Source organism: Arachis hypogaea, chromosome 16 (assembly GCF_003086295.3).
Source record: "Arachis hypogaea cultivar Tifrunner chromosome 16, arahy.Tifrunner.gnm2.J5K5, whole genome shotgun sequence".
Taxonomy (NCBI): domain Eukaryota; kingdom Viridiplantae; phylum Streptophyta; class Magnoliopsida; order Fabales; family Fabaceae; genus Arachis; species Arachis hypogaea.
Window position 1 is genome coordinate 85,683,606 of NC_092051.1, and position 22,791 is coordinate 85,706,396.

Genomic DNA, 22,791 nt, shown 5'->3' on the forward strand with positions numbered 1-22,791 from the left:
CCCAAACTACTTTGGGATTGGTATTCAACTAATCACTCCAGCCCATGTAATTATATGTTGCAGCCTGGCTGGCTGTAAAGCCATGTCTAAATTCTTTTGGACTGAGGCTTGCAATTTGTTATCAAGAGCAAGCTAGTTGGAGCTAATCCACCTGCTACTATTCCTGATCTACCTGCTGAAGCTTGGCTGGCCATTGGCCATGTCTAGTGTTTTGGACTGGAGCTTTCATTGAAAGCTTGGCTGGCTAATGAGCCATGTCTAATTCCTGGACTGAAGCTTTAGACTAACATGGCAAGATTCCTGGAATTCATATTAAAAATTTTGGAATCCTTATTTTTCTTTTTCATATAATTTTCGAAAAATATAAAATAAAAATCCAAAAAAATTAGAAAATCATAAAAATCAAAAATATTTTCTGTTTCTTGTTTGAGTCTTGAGTCACATTATAAGTTTGGTGTCACTTGCATATGCATCCTGCATTTTTCGAAATTCTCATGCATTCATGGTGTTCTTCATGATGTTCAAGTTGTTCTTGGTAAGTCTTCTTTTTTTATCTTGATGATTTTTTGTTTTGTGTCTTTTCATGTTTATCATATGCATTCTTGAATTCTTAGTGTCTAAGCATTAAAGAATTCTCAGTTTGGTGTCTTGCATGTTTTCTTTGCATTAAAAATTTTTCAAAATTGTGTCTTGATGTTCATCATGACATTCATAGTGTTCTTGGTGTTCATCTTGACATTCATATCATTCATACATGCATTCATTGTTTTGATCTAAAAATTTCATGCATTGCATATTTTTCATGTTTTTCATAAAAATGTCAAAAATCAAAAAAATATCTTTCCCTTTTCCCTCATCAAATTCGAAAATTTGGATTGACTTTTTTAAAAATTTTTAAAATCAAGTTGTTTCTCATGAGTCAAATCAAATTTTCAATTTGAAAATCTTATCTTTTTCAAAATCTTTTTCAAAAATCAAATCTTTTTCAAAATTATTAGTTATTTTCGAAAATTTCAAAAATCTTTTTCAAAAATCTTTTTCTTATTTTTATACCAAATTTTCGAAAATAATATAATCAATTAATGTTTTGATTCAAAAAAAATTTGAAGTTTGTTACTTGTTTGTTAAGAAAGATTCAAACTTTAAGTTCTAGAATCATATCTTGTGATTTCTTGTGAATTAAGTCATTAATTGAGATTTTAAAAATTAAATCCTTTTCAAAACTAATTTCTATCATATCTTTTCAAAAATATCTTCTTATCTTATCTTTTTCAAAAATATCTTCTTATCTTATCTTTTTCAAAAATATCTTCTTATCTTATCTTTTTCAAAAATATCTTTTCAAAATATCTTTTCTAACTTCCTAACTTCTTATCTTTTCAAAATTTGTTTCAACTAACTAACTAACTTTTTGTTTGTTTCTTAACTTTTTCAAAACTACCTAACTAACTCTCTCTCTCTAATTTTCGAAAATATCTCCCTCTTTTTCTAAAATTTCTTTTTAATTAACTAATTATTTTTATTTTCTATTTTTGATTTCAAAAAAATTCGAAAAAATACTAAACTTTTTCAAAAACTATTTTCAAAAATCACTAACTCCTTTTCAAAAATAAATTTCGAAAATTCCCTCCTTCTCTCCCATCTCATTCTATTTATTCATTCATATCCTAACATCTCATCTCACATTCCAACCCTCACAGTTGTGTTTCTTCCTTTACATCACATCATTTATCTCCCTCTCTTCCACTCACAAAGGGATCCCTATACTGTGATATAGAGGATCTCTATTATTATTATCATTTTCCTGGCCATTCTTCCTTGTCATATGAGCAGGAGCAAGGATAAGAACATTCTTGTGGAAGCAGATCCAGAACCTGAAAGGACTCTGAAGAGAAAACTAAGAGAAGCTAAAATACAACAATCCAGAGATAACCTTTCAGAAATTTTCAAACAGGCAGAGGAGATGGCAGCCGAAAATAATAATAATGAAAGGAGGATGCTTGGTGACTTTACTGCACCTAATTCCAATTTACATGGAAGAAGCATCTCCATTCCTGCCATTGGAGCAAACAACTTTGAGTTGAAACCTCAGTTAGTTTCTCTGATGCAGCAGAACTGCAAGTTTCATGGACTTCCATCTGAAGATCCTTTTCAGTTCTTAACTGAATTCTTGCAGATATGTGATACTGTTAAGACTAATGGCGTAAATCCTGAAGTCTACAGGCTCATGCTTTTCCCTTTTGCTGTAAGAGACAGAGCTAGATTATGGTTGGATTCTCAACCTAAAGACAGCCTGAACTCTTGGGATAAGCTGGTCACGGCTTTCTTAGCCAAGTACTTTCCTCCTCAAAAGCTGAGCAAGCTTAGAGCTGATGTTCAAACCTTCAGACAGAAAGAAGGTGAATCTCTCTATGAAGCTTGGGAAAGATACAAACAGTTGACCAAAAAGTGTCCTTCTGACATGCTTTCAGAATGGACCATCCTGGTTATATTCTATGATGGTCTGTCTGAGCTATCAAAGATGTCACTGGACACTTCTGCAGGTGGATCCATTCACCTAAAGAAAACGCCTGCAGAAGCTCAAGAACTCATTGACATGGTTGCTAATAACCAGTTCATGTACACTTCTGAAAGGAATCCTGTAATCAATGGGACGCCTATGAAGAAGGGAGTTCTTGAGGTTGATACTCTGAATGCCATATTGGCTCAGAACAAAATATTGACTCAGCAAGTCAATATGATCTCTCAGAGTCTGCATGGAATGCAAGCTGCATCCAACAGTACTCAAGAGGCATCTTCTGAAGAGGAAGCCTATGATCCTGAGAACCCTGCAATAGCAGAGGTAAATTATTTAGGTGAACCTTATGGAAACACCTATAACTCAACATGGAGAAATCATCCAAATTTCTCATGGAAGGATCAGAAGCCTCAACAAGGCTTTAACAATGGTGGAAGAAACAGGTTTAGCAATAGCAAACCTTTTCCATCATCAACTCAGCAACAGACAGAGAACTCTGAACAAAATGCTTCTAATTTAGCAAATCTAGTCTCTGATCTATCTAAGGCCACTGTAAGTTTCATGAATGAAACAAGGTCTTCCATTAGAAATCTGGAAGCACAAGTGGGCCAGCTGAGTAAAAGGATCACTGAAATCCCTCCTAGTACTCTCCCAAGCAACACAGAAGAGAATCCAAAAGGAGAGTGCAAGGCCATTGACATAAGCGCCATGGCCGAACCTGTGAGGAGAGGAGAGGACGTGAATCCCAAGGAGGAAGACCTCCTGGGACGTCCAGTGATCAATAAGGAGCTTCCCTCTAGGGAATCAAAGGACTCTGAGGCTCATCTAGAGACTATAGAGATCCCATTGAACCTCCTTATGCCCTTCATGAGCTCTGATGAGTATTTCTCTTCTGAAGAGAATGAGGATGTCACTGAAGAGCAAACTGCCAAGTTTCTTGGTGCAATCGTGAAGCTGAATGCCAAATTGTTTGGCATTGATGCTTGGGAAGTTGAACCTCCCTTGTTCATCAATGAACTAAGTGATCTGGATCAACTGACATTGCCTCAGAAGAGACAGGATCCTGGAAAGTTCATAATACCCTGTACCATAGGCACCATGATCTTTAAGGCTCTGTGTGACCTTGGTTCAGGAATAAACCTCATGCCCCTCTCTGTAATAGAGAAACTGGGAATCTATGGGGTGCAAGCTGCTAAAATCTCACTAGAGATGGCAGACAGCTCAAGAAGACAGGCTTATGGACAAGTAGAAGATGTATTAGTAAAGGTTGAGGGCCTTTACATACCTACTGATTTTATAGTCCTGGACACTGGAAAGGAAGAGGATGAATCCATCATCCTAGGAAGACCTTTCCTGGCCACAGCAAGAGCTGTGATTGATGTTGACAGAGGTGAAATAGTCCTTCAATGGAATGAGAACTCCCTTGTATTCAAAACTCAAGGATCTCCCTCTGCAACCATAGAGAGGAAGAGGAAAAGCTTCTCTCCAAGCAGAGTCAACCAGAGCCCCCACAATCAAACTCTAAGTTTGGTGTTGGGAGGCCATAACCAAACTCTAAGTTTGGTGTTGAACTCCCATATCCAAACTCTAAGTTTGGTGTTGGAGAGTCTCAACAAAGCTCTACACATCTGTGAGGCTCCATGAGAGCCCACTGTCAAGCTATTGACATTAAAGAAGCGCTTGTTGGGAGGCAACCCAATGATTATCTAATTCTTATTTTTATTGTTTTCCATGTTTTCTTAGGTTCATGATCATGTGGAGTCACAAAATAAATAAAAAAAATCAAAAACGGAATCAAAAACAGCAGAAGAAAAATCACACCCTGGAGGAGCATCTGTCTGGCGTTCAAACGCCAGAACAGAGCATAGTTCTGGCGCTGAACGCCCAGAATGGGAGCATCCTGGCGCTGAATGCCCAGAACAAGCATGGTTCTGGCGTTCAACGCCAGAAATGGCAGCAAAGGGGCGTTGAACGCCCAAAAGGGGCACCAACCTGGCGCTGAACGCCCAGAGTTGTGTGCAAGGGCATTTTACATGCCTAAATTGGTGCAGGGATGTAAATGCCTTGACACCTCAGGATCTGTGGACCCCACAGGATCCCCACCTACCTCATCATCTCTCTTCCCATTCATGATCATCCCTTCTACTTTTCCATTTACCACTCACATCCATACAACCACTACCTTCAAAATTCAACATCTCTCTCTCTCCCCCAATCCCACCCATATGGCCGAATACACACAGCCATCCATCTCCTTCATATCCTCTTCTTCTTCTTCTATTCTTTCTTCTTTTGCTCGAGGGCGAGCAACATTCTATGTTTGGTGTGGTAAAAGCATAGCTTTTTTGTTTTTTCCATAACCATTGATGGCACCTAAGGCCAGAGAAACCTCTAGAAAGAGGAAAGGGAAGACAAAAGCTTCCATCAAGGGTCTATAGCTCAGTGGTAGAACATTTGACTGCAAATCAAGAGATTCCTGAGATACCTCAGGGGATACATTTTCTTCCACACAATTATTGGAAGCAACTAAGGGTGGAACATCAAGAGCACTCCATCATCCTTCATGAAATCAGAGAAGATCTAAAAGCAATGAAGGAGGAGCAGCAAAGACAAGAAAGAGACATAGAAAAGCTCTAGGACATCACTAAGGTGGACTCATTCCTTGTTCTTATTTCTTCTATTTTTCGTTTTCTATGTTATGTGCTTATCTGTGTTTGTGTCTTCATTACATGATCATTAGTAGTTAGTAACTCCGTCTTAAAGATATGAATGTCCTATGAATCCATCACCTCTCTTAAAATAAAAACTGTTTTAATTTAAAAGAACAAGAAGTACATGAGTCTCGAATTTATCCTTGAACTTAGTTTAATCATATTGATGTGGTGACAATGCTTCTTGTTTTCTGAATGTATGCTTGAACAGTGCATATGTCTTTTGAAGTTGTTGTTTAAGAATGTTAAATATGTTGGCTCTTGAAAGAATGATGACTAGGAGACAAGTTATTTGATAATCTGAAAAATCATAAAAATGATTCTTGAAGCAAGAAAAAGCAGCAAAGAACAAAGCTTGCAGAAAAAAAAAATTAATAGGCGAAAAAAAAATAGAAAGAAAAAGAAAAAGCAAGCAGAAAAAGCCAAAAGCTCTTAAAACCAAGAGGCAAGAGCAAATAGCCAATAACCCTTAAAACCAAAAGGCAAGGGCAAATAAAAAGGATCCCAAGGCTTTGAGCATCAGTGGATAGGAGGACCTAAATCCTGGTCTAAGCGGCTAAACCAAGCTGTCCCTAACCATGTGCTTGTGGCGTGTAGGTGTCAAGTGAAAACTTGAGACTGAGCGGTTAAAGTCAAGGTCCAAAGCAAAAAGAAGAGTGTGCTTAAGAACTCTGGACACCTCTAATTGGAAACTTTAGCAAAGCTGAGTCACAATCTGAAAAGGTTCACCCAGTTTTGTGTCTGTGGCATTTATGTATCCGGTGGTAATACTGGAAAACAAAGTGCTTAGGGCCACGGCCAAGACTCATAAAATAGCTGTGTTCAAGAATCATCATACTGAACTAGGAGAATCAATAACACTATCTGAATTCTGAGTTCCTATAGATGCCAATCATTCTGAGCTTCAATGGATAAAGTGAGATACCAAAACTATTCAAGAGGCAAAAAGCTATAAGTCCCGCTCATATGATTGAAACTATGTTTCATTGATAGTTTGGAATTTATAGTATATTCTCTTCTTTTTATCCTATTTGATTTTCAGTTGCTTGGGGACAAGCAACAATTTAAGTTTGGTGTTGTGATGAGCGGATAATTTATACGCTTTTTGGCATTGTTTTTAGTATGTTTTTAGTAGGATCTAGTTACTTTTAGGGATGTTTTCATTAGTTTTTATGTTAAATTCACATTTCTGGACTTTACTATGAGTTTGTGTGTTTTTCTGTGATTTCAGGTATTTTTTGGCTGAAATTGAGGGACTTGAGCAGAAATCAGATTCAGAGGTTGAAAAAGGACTGCTGATGCTGTTGGATTCTGACCTCCCTGCACTCAAAGTGGATTTTCTGGAGCCACAGAACTCGAAATGGCGCGCTTCCAAGTGCGTTGGAAAGCAAACATCCAGGGCTTTCCAGCAATATATAATAGTCCATACTTTGGCCAAGAATTGATGACGTAAACTGGCGTTCAACGCCAGCCTTCTGCCCGAATCTGGCGTCCAGCGCCAGAAAAGGATCCAAAACCAGAGTTGAACGCCCAAACTGGCACAGAAACTGGTGTTCAACTCCACAAATGGCCTCTGCACGTGCAACACTTAAGCTCAGCCCAAACACACACCAAGTGGGCCCCGGAAGTGGATTTATGCATCAATTACTTACTCATGTAAACCCTAGTGACTAGTTTATTATAAATAGGACCTTTTACTATTGTATTAGAAATCTTTGGTCTCAGTTTTAATTCATTGTTCATCTTAGGAGACTATTGATCTTGTTTAGGGGGCTGGCCATCTCGGCCATGCCTGGACCTTCACTTATGTATTTTCATACGGTAGAGTTTCTACACTCCATAGATTAAGGTGTGGAGCTCTGCTGTTCCTCAAAGATTAATGCAAAGTACTACTATTTTCTATTCAATTCTTCTTATTTCTCTTCTAAGATATCCATTCGCACCCAAGAACGTGATGAAGGTGATGATTATGTGTGACGCTTATCATCCTTCTCCCTTATGAACGCGTGCCTGACGAACACTTCTGTTCTACATGAATTAAGCTAGAATGAGTATCTCTTAGATCTCCTAACCAGAATCTTCGTGGCGTAAGCTAGAATGATGGCGGCATTCAAGAGAATCCGGAAAGTCTAAACCTTGTCCGTGGTATTCCGAGTAGGATTCAATGATTGAATGACTGTGACGAGCTTCAAACTCGCGAGTGCTGGGCGTTAGTGACAGACGCAAAAGGAGGGTGAATCCTATTCCAGCATGATCGAGAACCGACAGATGAATAGTCGTGCCGTGACAGGGTGCGTGAGCATATTATTCACTGAGAGGAGGGGATGTAGCCACTGACAACGGTGATGCCCTTGCATAAAGCCAGCCATGGAAAGGAGTAAGACTGATTGGATGAAGATAGCAGAAAAGCAGAGGTCCAGAGGAACGAAAGCACCTCCATTCGCTTATCTGAAATTCCTACCAATGAATTACATAAGTATCTCTATCCCTCTTTTATTATATAATATTCGAAAACTCCATTATCACTTTATATCCGCCTAACTGAGATTTACAAGGTGACCATAGCTTGCTTCATACCAACAATCTCCGTGGGATTCGACCCTTACTCACGTAAGGTATTACTTGGACGACCCAGTGCACTTGCTGGTTAGTTGTATCGAAGTTGTGACAATTATGAATTAAGATCAGAGCACCAAGCTTTGGAGCCATTACCAGGATTTGTTTGAGCCTGGAGATCACAATTTCGTGCACCAGTTCATCCCACAAGTAGTACTTTGCATCAGTAATTAATTTTTTCTTTTGTATCCTGTTGTACTCCTTGGGTATGAACCTTGTAGATTTATAGTTTGCAATATCGGCAAACCATGGTGTTTCCTGAATGGCAAATAAATACTCATCTGGAAAAGTCTCAGAGATCTCAAGAGAAGGGAGGGGCATCCCTTCTACTGGCTCTATCCGGGATAGATGATCAGCCACTTGGTTCTCTGTCCCTTTTCTGTCTCTTATTTCTATATCAAACTCTTGCAGAAGCAACACCCATCTGATGAGCCTGGGTTTTGAATCCTGCTTTGTGAGTAGATATTTAAGAGCAGCATGATCAGTATACACAATCACTTTTGATCCTACTAAATATGATCTGAACTTGTCAATGGCGTAAACCACTGCAAGTAATTCTTTTTCTGTGGTTGTGTAATTTTTCTGGGCATCATTTAGAACGCGACTGGCATAATAAATGACGTGCAGAAGCTTATCATGCCTCTGTCCCAACACTGCACCAATGGCGTGATCACTGGCATCACACATTAGCTCAAATGGTAATGTCCAGTCTGGTGCAGAAATGACTGGTGCTGTGACCAGCTTAGCTTTCAGCATTTCAAATGCCTGCAGGCACTCTGTGTCAAACACAAATGGCATGTCAGCAGCTAGCAGATTGCTTAGAGGTTTTACAATTTTTGAGAAATCCTTTATAAACCTCCTATAGAATCCTGTGTGCCCCAGAAAGCTTCTGATTGCCTTAACATTGGCAGGTGGTGGTAATTTTTCAATTACCTCTATTTTTGCTCGATCCACCTCTATTCCCTTGTTTGAAATTTTATGCCCAAGAACAATCCCTTCAGTCACCATGAAGTGACATTTTTCCCAGTTTAAAACTAGGTTGGTTTCTTGGCATCTTTTCAGAACAAGTTTTAGGTGATCAAGACAGGAGCTGAATGAGTCTCCATATACTGAGAAGTCATCCATGAAGACTTCTAGAAATTTTTCCACCATATCAGAGAAAATAGAGAGCATGCATCTCTGGAAGGTTGCAGGCGCATTACACATCCCAAATGGCATCCTTCTATAAGCAAATACTCCAGATGGACATGTGAATGCTGTTTTCTCTTGATCCTGAGGATCTACTGCAATCTGGTTATAGCCTGAGTAGCCATCCAAAAAGCAGTAATAATCATGACCTGCTAGTCTTTCTAGCATCTGGTCTATAAATGGTAAAGGAAAATGATCCTTTCTGGTGGCTGTATTGAGCCTTCTGTAGTCAATACACATGCGCCACCCTGTAACTGTTCTTGTAGGAGCCAGTTCATTTTTTTCATTATAAATCACTGTCATGCATCTCTTTTTTGGGACGACTTGGACAGGGCTCACCCAGGGGCTATCAGAAATAGGATAAATAATCCCAGCCGCTAGTAATTTGGTGACCTCTTTCTGCACCACTTCTTTCATGGCTGGATTTAGCCGCCTCTGTGGTTGAACCACTGGTTTAGCATTATCCTCCAATAAGATTTTGTGCATGCATCTAGCTGGGCTTATGCCCTTAAGGTCACCTATGGACCACCCAAGAGCTGTCTTGTGTGTCCTTAGCACTTGAATAAGTGCTTCCTCTTCCTGTGAATTTAAGGCAGAGCTTATGATCACTGGAAAAGTGTCACCTTCTCCCAGAAATGCATATTTCAAGGATGGTGGTAATGGCTTGAGCTCGGGTTTAGGAGGTTTTTCTTCTTCCAGAAGAATTTTCAGAGGCTCTTTCATGTCCTCTAAATCAGGCTGAACATCTTTAAAGATGTTTTCCAACTCTGATTCGAGACTCTCAGCCATGTTGATCTCTTCTACCAAAGAGTCAATAAGATCAACTTTCATGCAGTCTTTTGATGTGTCAGGATGCTACATGGCTTTGACAGCGTTCAACTTAAACTCATCATCATTGACTCTCAGGGTTATTTCCCCCTGTTGGACGTCAATGAGGGATCGTCCAGTTACTAGGAAAGGTCTTCCTAGAATGAGAGTAGCACTCTTGTGCTCCTCCATTTCCAGCACAACAAAGTCAATGGGAAAGGCGAATGGCCCAACTCTGACAATCATGTCTTCAATCACGCCTGATGGGTATTTAGTGGAGCCATCAGCAAGTTGGAGACATATCCGGGTTGGTTTAACTTCTTCAGTTAAGCCAAGCTTTCTGATAGTGGACGCAGGTATTAGGTTGATGCTTGCCTCAAGATTGCATAAAGCTGTCTTGGTGCATTGACCTTCTAATATGCATGGTATCAGAAAGCTCCCAGGGTCTTTAAGCTTCTCAGGAAAGCTTTTCAGAATGACTACACTGCATTCTTCAGTGAGGAGAACACTTTCTGTTTCTCTCCAATCCTTTTTATGACTCAAGATCTCTTTCATGAACTTGGCATAAGAAGGTATTTGCTCAAGTACTTCTGCAAATGGAATCTTTATTTCAAGAGTCCTGAGATAATCTGCAAAGCGAGCAAATTGCTTATCCTGCTCCTCTTTCTGGAGTTTTTAAGGATAAGGTATCTTGGCTTTATATTCTTCAACCTTAGTTGCTATAGGTTTATTGCCTACAGAAGTGGTTGAAGAAGCCTTTTTAGAGGGGTTGCTTTCAGCATTTGTGTGTGTCTGATCCCTCACTGGCAATTGAGTGCCAGAGTTAGAGACTGGAGTGACGTTAGATGCCAATTCCTTGTCTGTTCCTGGCGTCTGAACGCCAGAACTGTGCCCATTTTGGGCGTTCAGTGCCAGATCTTGCCCATTTTGGGCGTTCAACGCCAGATCCTTGCCTATTTCTGGCGTTGAACGCCAGTCCTGCCTTGTTTCTGGCATTGAACGCCAGTCCTGAGCATGGTCTGGGCGTTCAGTGCCAGCCTTCCACCAAATTTCTGGCGTTTTAGTTCCAAAATTACTCTTCCCTGGGCTCTTACTATCCTCAGGTGAATTTTGGGTGGTTTGCTCATTTCTTAGCATTTTGCTGCCTTGAGGTGGGGTGTTTAATGTTTTCCCACTTCTTAGTTGAACTACTTGGCATTCTTCTGTTATTTGCCTTGACAGCTGCTGCTTTGTTTGCTTAAACTGTTCGTCCATATGTATATTAGCCATCCTTGTCTCTTGTAGTCTATCTTTGAATTCGGCTAACTGCTTTGTTAGAAAGTCCAATTGCTGATTGAATTCAGCAGCTTGTTTTACAGGACTGAGTTCAGCAGTTGCTGTTTTAACCTCTTCTTTCATGGAAGGGTCACTGCTTAGGTACAGATGCTGATTCCTGGCAACTGTATCAATGAGCTCTTGAGCTTCTTCAATTGTCTTTCTCATGTGGATAGATCCACCAGCTGAGTAATCCAAAGATATCTGAGCTCCTTCTGGAAGCCCATAATAGAAGATGTCTAACTGAACCCACTCTGAAAACATTTCAGAGGGGCATTTTCGTAGCATCTCTCTGTATCTCTCCCAGGCATCATAAAGAGATTCATTATCTCCTTGTTTGAAGCCTTGGATGTCCAGCCTTAGCTGTGTCATCCGTTTTAGGGGAAAGTATTGATTCAGGAATTTTTCTGTTAGCTGTTTCCATGTCCTTATACTGGCCTTAGGTTGGTTATTCAACCACCTCTTAGCTTGATCTTTTACAGCAAATGGAAACAGTAATAGTCTGTAGACATCCTGATCTATTCCTTTATCATGTACTGTGTCAGCAATCTGTAGAAACTGTGCCAGAAACTCTGTAGGTTCTTTCTGTGGAAGACCGGAATATTGGCAACTTTGCTGCACTATGATAATGAGCTGAGGATTCAACTCAAAGCTACTAACTCCAATGGAGGGTATGCAGATACTACTCCCATATGAAGCAGTAGAGGGGTTAGAATATGACCCTAGAGTCCTCCTGGACTGTTCATTTCCGCTTAGGTCCATGATGGAGAAAGGGAGATGATGTAAAATAGAAAAAATATTTTTATTTATTTATTTATTTATTTATTTCGGAAACAAAATAAATCAAAATAAAATAAATAAAAATGAGTGAAAGATTTTCGAAAAAGTGAGGAGAGAGAAAGTGGTTAGGAGATTTTAAAAAGGATATGATGAATTTTGAAAAAGGTTTTAAATTTTTAAATAAAAATCTGAATTTTAGAAATAGATTTCGAAACGATGTTTTAAAATAGAGAGAAAAGATATTTTTGAATTTTAAGAAGAGAGAGAAAAACAATAAGATAGCACAAGATTTAAAATTTTTAGATCTAATACTCCTTGTTTTCGAAAATTTTTAGGAGGGAAAAACACCAAGGAACACCAAACTTAAAAATTTTAAGATCAAGACACAAGGAAAACGCAAGAACACTTTGAAGATTCGCAAGAACACAAAAACACAAAGGAAGAACACTAAACTTAAAATTTTTAGAAAAGCAGAATAAATTTTCGAAAATTTTATGAAAAATCAACAAGAAAACACCAAACTTAAAGTTTGGCACAGGATTTAATAGAAAAATTATTATTATTACTTTTTTTTTTGAAAAAGATTTTAAGAAAAGGAAAATAAGGGTTCTAAAATTTTAACCCGACAACAATAAGAGACTCTAAACTAAAAAAGAGAAATTTTTCCTAATCTAAGCAACAAAATAAACCGTTAGTTGTCCAAACACGAACAATCCCCGGCAACGGCGCCAAAAACTTGGTGCACAAATTGTGAATCACACTTTTCATAACTCGTACCACTAACCAGCAAGTGCACTGGGTCGTCTAAGTAATACCTTACGTGAGTAAGGGTCGAATCCCACGGAGATTGTTGGTTTGAAGCAATCTATGGTTATCTTGCAATTCTTAGTCAGGAAGTCAATTATATTTATCAGTTGAATTGCAAATACACAAGAGAGCATGGGTTAAAGGTTACTTGTTATGCAGTAATGGAGAATATGTTGGAGTTTTGGAGATGCTTTGTCTTCTGAATATCTGCTTTCCTTTGTCCTCTGATTCACGCATGCACATCCTTCTATGGCAAGCTATGTGTTGGGGCATCACCGTTGCCAATGGTTACATCCCCACCTCTTGTGAAAATGGTCCAAATACTCTGTCACAGCACGGCTAATCATCTGAGGTTCCCGATCATGCTGGAATAGGATTCACCCTCCTTTTGCGTCTGTCACTACGCCCAGCACTCGCGAGTTTGAAGCTCATCACAGTCATTCAATCCCTGAATCCTACTCGGAATACCACAGACAAGGTTTAGACTTTCCGGATTCTCATGAATGCCGCCATCAATCTAGCTTATACCACGGAGATTCTGATTGAGGAATCTAAGAGATATTCATTCAATCTGATGTAGAACGGAGGTGATTGTCAGACACACGTTCATGGATTGAGGAAGGTGATGAGTGTCACTGATCATCACCTTCTCCATAGTTAGGCGCGAATGGATATCTTAGATAGGAACACGCATGTTTGAATGGAAAACAAAAATACTTGCATCAATTCATCGAGACACAGCAGAGCTCCTCACCCCCAACAATGGAGTTTAGAGACTCATGCTGTCAAAGAGTACAAAGTTCAGATCTAAAATATCATGAGATACAAAATAAGTCTCTAAAAGTTGTTTAAATACTAAACTAGTAGCCTAGGTTTACAGAAATTGAGTAAACTATGACAGATGATGCAGAGATCCACTTCTGGGGCCCACTTGGTGTGTGCTGGGGCTGAGACTTAAGCAATTCACGTGTATAAGGCCATTTTGGGCGTTCAACGCCAGGTTTGGATCCATTTCTGGCGTTGAACTCCAACTTTTAATCCTTTTCTGGCGCTGGACGCCAGAATTGGGCAGAGAACTGGCGTTGAACGCCAGTTTACGTCATCTATCCTTGAGCAAAATATGGACTATTATATATTGCTAGAAAGCCCTGGATGTCTACTTTCCAATGCAATTAGAAGCGCGCCATTTCGAGTTCTGTAGCTCCAGAAAATCCACTTTGAGTGCAGGGAGGTCAAAATCCAACAGCATCAGCAGTCCTTTTTCAGCCTGAATCAGATTTTTGCTCAGCTCCCTCAATTTCAGCCAGAAAAATACCTGAAATTACAGAAAAACACACAACTCATAGTAAAGTCCAGAAATATGAATTTTTCCTAAAAACTAATGAAAATAAACTAAAAACTAACTAAAACATACTAAAAACTATATGAAATTAACCCCAAAAAGCGTATAGAATATCCGCTCATCAATGGCCATTCACGCGATCGCGTCAACCACGCGAACGCGTCACCCAGATTTTTGGCAAAATGCATTTAATACAGAGAGTTGCACGACCGGACGGCTGCACTCGCGCCAATAGCACAAATCAGGCCACGCGATCGCGTGATCCACGCATCCGCGTCGCCTGCGCCGCACAACTTATCCAGATCAGCGCTAATTATCTTTTCTTTTCTTTTCTAATCCTAATTTCTTCTATCTTTTCTTCTTTCTTCTTTCTTTCTTACTTACTTCTTCTTTATCTCTTTAACTTCTCATCCCTCTTCACTTCCATTCTATTTTATTTAATTTATTTGCATACTTTCATTTATTGCATTTTAATTTTGTGTATATTTTTATTTTCCTTTCTAAATTTATTATTTTTCCATTGGTGTTAAATTTTCATATTCAACTGTTACATCTTTACTTGTATTATTCTGGTGCTTCATGACTTATTTTATTCTGATTGGGTATTTTTAATTATATGTCAATGCTAATTTTTATAATACTGGTATTCCTTTTGCATTGACATGAATTTATATTGTCTTTCATTACCCACACTTCTCCCCCATTTATTGTAATTTTTGCACTATTGATATGCCGTATGCTTCTATTACTTTCTCACTTGCATGTTGTAGCTACCATGTAATTGAGACCCTCATTATTTGGTATTAACCCACCCAGACTTTATTTATTTTCTTATCTTTATTTCTGGGTTACTTTTTCTTCTTTTTCCTCTTCTTTCAGGCTGGCCACCGAGACAGGGAAAGAGAAACTTCTATATGGGGCAACAGACAAGTCCATCTGCACAATCTTTGGAGAAAAGCATCAGTTGAAGCAACCCATCCACTTACACATCTTAGCATGCACCGAGGATGGTACAATCTTTAAGTGTGGGGAGGTCGATACCGATCTCTGTGGGTTAGTCATTTCCTTCTCAAACACCAATATTTTATTTTCTTTGTTTGTTCATTGTTGCATTTGCATGATTGATTGCATATTTGTTACATTTTGTGCATATTTTACCAACTACTTGCTTGAAGTAATATTTACTTTTTCAAGAAACTTTTTAGAGTATTTCACTAATTTAAAATTTTTGTTAAACTTGTTTGAAGAAATATTATACTGGAACATGGTTTAGAGCTCGAACACACAAAACCAGTTAGATTTTGAGCCTATTTGATTGGTTGCATTTTATCAACCAATATTTTATTTTTGGTGTGTGTTGTTCTCTCTAAAATTGTGATCTTTGTCTTGCTTAATTCTATATTTCCATGGTTTGATGTATGCATGCACTTATATGATTGAGGCCTTGTTTCACTTAGCTTACATACGCATATGGCCTTAACCTTTTCATTATCCTTTGCAAACCAATTTTTGAGCCTATTATACCCCTTTGTTCTTTACTTTAGCTCATCACTAACTCTAAACGGAAAACAATAATGTCCTTAATTTGAATCCTTGGTTAGCTTAGACTAGTGAGAGTGCTCATGAATTAAGTGTGGGGAAAGTGGGCTTGGAAATGTTTGATTTTGAAAATTAAGTATGTTAAACTTCTTTATGAAAAAAAAATGTTTAGAACATGTTCATGCATTCAGTAATTTAAGCATATGCATTGAGAAAATTAGAAAAAAATAAAAAATAAATAAAAATAATAATAAAAAAAAGAGAAAAAAAAAGAAGAAAAAAGAGAAAAAGAAAAGAAAAAGAGCAAATAAATAAAAGGGGACAAAATGCCCCAAAGTAAGTGGTGAAAGCAATGCATATGTACTGTACTCGAAAATAGGATGCATGAATATGTGAAAAACATGGTTAATGGATAGTTAGATGTTGTATTATGATTACATGGATTGTCTAAGTTAGGTGGAAGTTTAAGTTAATTAAGGATTCAGATTTTAGTCCACTTGACCAAATACAATCCTACCTTGACCCTAACCCCATTACAACCCTTAAAAGACCTCTTGATATGTGTATCTGTGCATTAAATTTTTGTTGATGGTTAGATGAAGAGCAAGCCTTAGAAAGCAAGGTTAGTAGATAATTGAGAGAATCAAACCTTAAACACTTGAGTGATTAGAAAGTATACACTTCCGGTGAGGGTTCGATGCTCGATTCTTTGTTCTCGACTTTCATGAGCTATTTTCATCTGCAAGTTCACTTGTACTTTATTTTGTGATTTGAATTAGTGAAATCCAGTTCATATTTGTTCTTGAAAGGTTTATTTACATTTCACCAAGTTGGTAGAAATATTTTTTTCATGTAGTTGCATTCATATAGATAGGTTGCATTACATACTATCTACCATTCCTCTTCACTCTTATAGTTTCTCTTGAGCTTAGCATGAGGACATGCTAATGTTTAAGTGTGGGGAGGTTGATAAACCACTATTTTACAGTTTATCTTGTGCTCAATTGAGTGGATTTTATCAATCTTTCATACACTTATTCATACAAAATGCATGGTTTTACAATTTTCTTCCTGATTTTGTACTATGATTGAAAACATGTTTCCTAGGCCTTTAAACTGTCAATTTTAATTATCCTTTATTACCATTCGATGCCTTGATATGTTTGTTAAGTGATTTTAGAATTTATAGGGCAGGAGTGGCTTAGAGGATGGAAAGGAAGCATGCAAAAGTGGAAGGAATACAAGAAATTGAAGGAACTGCTAATGCTGTCCAGCCTGACCTCTTGGTACTAAATCGACCATAACTTGAGCTACATAGGTCCAAATGAGGTGGTTTCAGTTGCGTTGAAAAGCTAACATCCGGGGCTTCACAACGATATATAATTTATCATAGCTTCCTAATAAACCATTATTTTATGATTTATATTGTGCTTAATTGTGAGGTTTTATCAAATCTTTACCCACTTATTCATATGATTAGCATGCATTTATAATTCCTTCCTAAAAATACTTCATGATTGAAAACTTGCTTCCTAGAGACTTTTAATTATGTATTTTTATTCTTCTTTATTCCATTCGATGCCGTGATCTGTGTGTTAAGTGTTTCAGGCTTTATAGGGCACGAATGACTTGGAGATTAAAAAGGAAGCTTGCAAAAATGGAAGGAACACAAGAAATTGAGGAGATGACCAGTGAGAAGTGATGCAGACGCATGGCTCACGCGACCGCGCGGATCAGAAACTGCACAAGTGACGCGAAGGCGTGGACGACGCGCACGCGTGGCAAGGCAAAACCCTGGATGATGCGATCGCGTGACGTGCGCGATCTGTAGAATCTGCAGAATTCACTGGGGGTGATTTTGGGCCCTGTTTTGACCCGGTTTTTGGCCCAGAAAAGCAGATTAGAGCCAGGGAACATGGAGAGACCAAACACAACATTCATTCTGCCTAATTTTAGTTTTAGATCTGATTTTACTCCTCCTCTAGGTTTTTCTCTCTACACATTCATAGTTCTTAGGAATTTGTTTTTATTATTTTTTGGATTGGGATATTGAGAAGAGTTATTACCTCCGCCAAGACTTCATTATTCTAGTTTGTTTTCCTTACTTGCCTCTTACTCTTCCATGTCCTCAATTTATTCAGAATTACTATTGGATTATTTTTTATTATTATTTATCATGTCTTTCTTTATTTCCCTTTCTTATGTTGGGAAGTTTACATTCATAATGAGCGAGTAGTTCCATAACTTGATTGGGAGTTGATTGAAGGGAGAACCTTGAGTTGGAACGCTCAAGAGAAAAATTGTAATTGAGTTTACTGTTGGATTTTCCTCAAGTCACTGACACTAATCCCTTCCAAGGGAGAGGATTGGAACTTGTGAATAGAAATAGCTTTCCAACTTGCTTGACTTTCCTCTACCTAGTAAGGGATAACTAAACAGAATAACCTTCAATCATCAATTAATCTTGAGAGTACTCTAACAAGAATAGGGCTTCCAACTAATCTACTTCCGGTCAAGGTTTTTATTTAAATTACATAAATTCTCTAATTTTATTTCTTGTTTATCAACTCAACCATTTTTAGAAAACATCTGATTAATAAAATAGCACATCTTTCTGCAACTCGTTGGGAGACGACCTGGGATTCATACTCCCAGTATTTTAATTCTAATTTTGTGACAACCCTTCTAAATTGATAAACGGATCTTCGGTTGGTTAAGAACTGTACTTGCAACGTATCTCTTATAATAATTTCTTAACTTGCCAATTTTCGCCACGTCAATTTTTGGCGCCGTTGTCGGGGAGTTGCAATAGAGTGCTAAGTTATTGATTGGAATTTATTTATTTGCATTTTATTTTATTTTTGCTACTATGAGCTACATGTTTCTTTTGTTAAATGACGTGTTCACTTCCTGATCTAAGCTTGCCAGTATTTGATCCTGAGATTGAAAAAATTATTTCACGTATAAGGCAAGCTCGGCGTCAGTTAGTCCTCTCCGAGGGCGAATCTGAAACGTCACTTGAGGAAGAAACAAGCTTCCTTTCTACTGATTCGGTTGATTTACGTGCAGGTGACATGGCAGAACCTAGGAGAGTTACTATCCAGGAGGCTGGAGCCCCTGATTTCACAATGCAACCGTTTCAAGTGCATCACCCAACAGTGGCTACAGATTTTGAAATAAAGACTGTACTGTTCAACTTGATGCCTAAGTTTCATGGCTTACCTGCTCAAGAGCCTATCAAGCACCTCAAGGATTTCCAAGCAGCCTATTCTACTGTCAGGCGTGATGGTGCAGATGAAACTTCTATTTTGTTAAAAGCTTTCCCATTCTCTCTTGAGGGAAAGACGAGAGAGTGGTACTACACTCAACCCGCAGCAACTGTTTCTGACTGGGATCCACTTAGAAGAGAATTTTTGGATTCCAGCTGAAGTTACTGATAAACTGAGGAAAGACATTTCCATGATTGTTCAGGACGAATCCGAGACTCTCTATGAATACTAGGAGCGCTTCAACAATCTTCTGGAAGCATGCCCCCACCATATGATTGACAAGATAGTGTTGCTCGGCTACGTCACACAGGGCATGAAGCCCCAAGATAAGACCACATTGGAAAGTGCTAGCAATGGGTCTATGAAAAAGTACAAGACTACTGATGAGGCATGGCAATTGATCAGTGACTTAGCCGAATCTACTAGGAATCACAAGCAGAAACAAGGCCGGTCAAAAGCTATTGCAGAAGTATCCTTTAGCAGAGAGACTGCTACTCTAACTCAGAGTATCCGTGAAATGACCAACTTACTGAAGCAGATGCAGTTGAATCAGCAACAAGCTCAGCAAGCTCAGCCCTCTCCACCACAGCAGAGCCAATAGTTGGTTTCACAGAGAGTGTGCAGAATCTGTGCTGATTATAGCCATTATACTAATGAATGTCCGCAGCTCCAGCAGGAAGACAACACTGTAGCAGCCACTCATAACTTTTATGATCACTCCAATCAAGGATATAATCAAGGTGGCAGCTACAATCATGGATGGCAGGATAATTCAAACCAAGGTTGGAGAGATAATTCTAACCAGGGCTGGAGGGACAACAATAACGGAGGAGGCAGAGACAATTAGGGAAATCAGAGGTGGAATAATAACAACAACAGGCAGCAGAACCAGAACCAGCCTTACAGAGCACCTCACCTGAGGTAATTCCAAGGACCTTAGCACAACCAACAGCAGACCTCTCAGATCACTTATCCTTCTTCATCTTCTAATGATGAGTTACTACAATCTATTGATCGGAGACAGCAGGCCATGAAAAACAACCTTACTTCTACTCTAAATGGTCTGAACTCTACCTTGCAAGCTCTTGTATCACAGATTGGATCACTAAATAACTCCAATAACCATCCTTTGAGTTCCAGTGGAATCCCCTCTCAACCATTACCCAATCCAAAGGGTGGCATTAATGCCATCACCCTAAGGTCCGGAACCACATTACAAGAGAGGAATCAGGAGGAGCCAAACCCACCAGAACACGCCTCAGCTGAAGTGGTAGTGGAAATAGAAGATGTTGAGGAGGAAGAGGACATACAGGACATGGCTGAAGAAGAAGAAGCTCAATCACAGGAAGAAGCACCAAAGGGCGCAGACACTGCAGAAAACGCCATTCCTATTCCATTTCCACAACTTGCAAGGAAGCCCAGGAAGCAGTTGGAACCTGATCCCAAAATGGTAGAAATATTGAAAAAGGTTGAGGTAACTGTTTCTCTTTTTGATGTTATTCAGCAGGTACCTAAATACGCAAGGTTTCTAAAAGATTTATGTATAGATAAAGACAAAAATTAATGAATTAGAAACTATTCCTTTAGGTAGTTCTATATCTGCCTTAATGGGAGGTATACCTGAAAAGTGTAGTGATCCAGGTCCATGTATGGTTAATTGTACTATTGGTGGTGTGGTATTTTCTGACTGCATGTATGATCTAGGAGCATGTGTTAGTATAATGCCTTTGTCTATATATGATACTTTGAGGCTCCCTCCCTTAAAAAGGTCGGCAGCTCGTTTTGTGTTAGCAGATAAAAGCATTATTACAGTGGTTGGAGTTGCTGAAGATATATTATTGAGCATTAAGGGGCTCACATTTCCCATTGACTTCTATATCCTGGAAATGCCCCCTAAAGAATCAAGAAAGCCATCATCAATCCTGCTTGGAAGACCATTTCTGAAGACTTCAAAGTTCAAGCTGGACGCATTTTTCGGAACTTATTCCTTTGAGATAGATGGTAGAATAGTGAAATTCAGTTTAAATGGAGCTATGGAGCACCCTCTGGATGACCTTTCTATCTCCCAGTGTGATATCATAGATGAAACCGTGGCTGAAGTTCACCAGGAGGAGTTAGAAGAGAAGTACACAGGACAAGGTCCAAGTGTGGGGACACTCTTGGAGGACAATGAGGGCACTTTGCCATTATCACCAGCCCCAGATAATCCAGAGCTTGACCATGAGCAGAAATTGGAATTAAAGCCCCTCCCTCCACACCTCAAGTATTCTTACCTTGAGAACAAGCAAAAGTTTCCAGTTATTATTGCAAGGGAACTCACTTTCCAACAAGAAGAACAACTACTCAGTGTGCTGAGGAAACACAAAAGAGCAATTGGATGGAGTTTGGCAGACATAGTAGGCATCAACCCTCAAGTTTGTGAGCACAAGATATTTCTAGAAGAGGGAGCAAGGCCTGTTCATCAACCCCAGAGAAGACTGAACCCCACTATCTTAGAGGTTGTCAAGAAGGAAGTGACCAGACTACTAGAGGCAGATATCATCTACCCCATCTCAGACAGTGAATGGGTAAGCCCAGTACAAGTGGTGTCCAAGAAGTCTGGAGTCACTACAGTGAAGAATGAGCATGGAGAGCTCATGGAAACCAGAGTCCAGAACGCCTGGAGGGTCTGCATTGATTACAGGCGCCTAAACCAAGCCACTAGTAAGGACCACTATCCTCTTCCATTCATTGATCAAGTGCTGGATCGCCTGTCAGGTAAATCACATTATTGCTTTTTAGATGGTTACACAGGCTATTTCCAGATTCATATAGCTCCTGAAGATCAGGAAAAGACCACTTTCACATGTCCTTTTGGAACTTATGCTTATAAGAGAATGCCATTTGGCTTGTGCAATGCACCAACTACTTTCCAAAGGTGCATGATGAGTCTTTTCTCTAATCTTATTGAGGACTGTATGGAGGTTTTTATGGATGATTTTAGCGTTTATGGTGATTCTTTTAGCCTTTGCTTGGATAGTTTATCTAGAATATTAGATAGATGTGTCCATACAAACCTTGTATTGAATTTTGAAAAATGTCACTTTATGGTTAGACAAGGGATTGTACTAGGACATGTTGTGTCTAATACTGGCATTTCTGTAGATCCAGCAAAGGTGGATGTTATTTCTAGTTTACCTTACCCCTCCTCTGTGAGGGAAGTCCGTTCGTTCCTTGGCCATGCAGGTTTTTACCGGAGATTCATTAAGGACTTCAGTAAGGTAGCACTACCCTTATCCAAACTACTGCAGAAAGATATTGAGTTCGAGTTCAGTGAGGATTGCAAACAAGCATTTGATAAGCTGAAGACTGCCCTGACTCAAGCTCCAATTGTGAGAGGACCAGACTGGAGCCAGCCATTTGAAATCATGTGCGATGCTTCCAACCATGCAGTAGGCGTAGCGCTGGCTCAGCGTGAAGGTAAGGACCCCTTTGTAATTGCTTATGCGTCTAAGACTTTAGACGCCGCTCAGTCTAATTACACTACTACTGAGAAAGAGCTTCTTGCTATTGTTTTTCCTCTGGATAAATTCCGAGCCTATTTACTTGGTACGAGAGTAGTAGTGTACTCGGATCACGCAGCTCTAAAGTATTTATTAGCTAAAAAGGAATCCAAACCGCCTCTTATACGTTGGATACTGCTACTACAAGAATTTGATTTAGAAATAAAGGATAGGAGTGGTAACCAGAATTTAGTGGCGAACCACTTGAGTCGCCTTGAGCACATCAGGGATGACTCCACTCCTATAGCTGATAATTTCCCATTTGATAACCTGTAAGCAGTATCTGAGGTAGTCCCTTGGTATGCACCTGTAGCTAACTATCTAGTTAGCCGCACTTTTCCTCCAAACTTTACTAAGC

The 22,791-nt window shown here is 39.1% G+C and overlaps 1 non-coding gene across 1 annotated transcript; it reads right to left on the minus strand.

The window, feature by feature from the left end:
* Positions 1–2,359: 2,359 nt before the first annotated feature.
* LOC112761910 (small nucleolar RNA R71) lies at positions 2,360–2,467 on the minus strand. Its single transcript, XR_003182280.1, has one exon. It is a non-coding gene; the product is annotated as a small nucleolar RNA R71 (small nucleolar RNA).
* Positions 2,468–22,791: the final 20,324 nt, after the last annotated feature.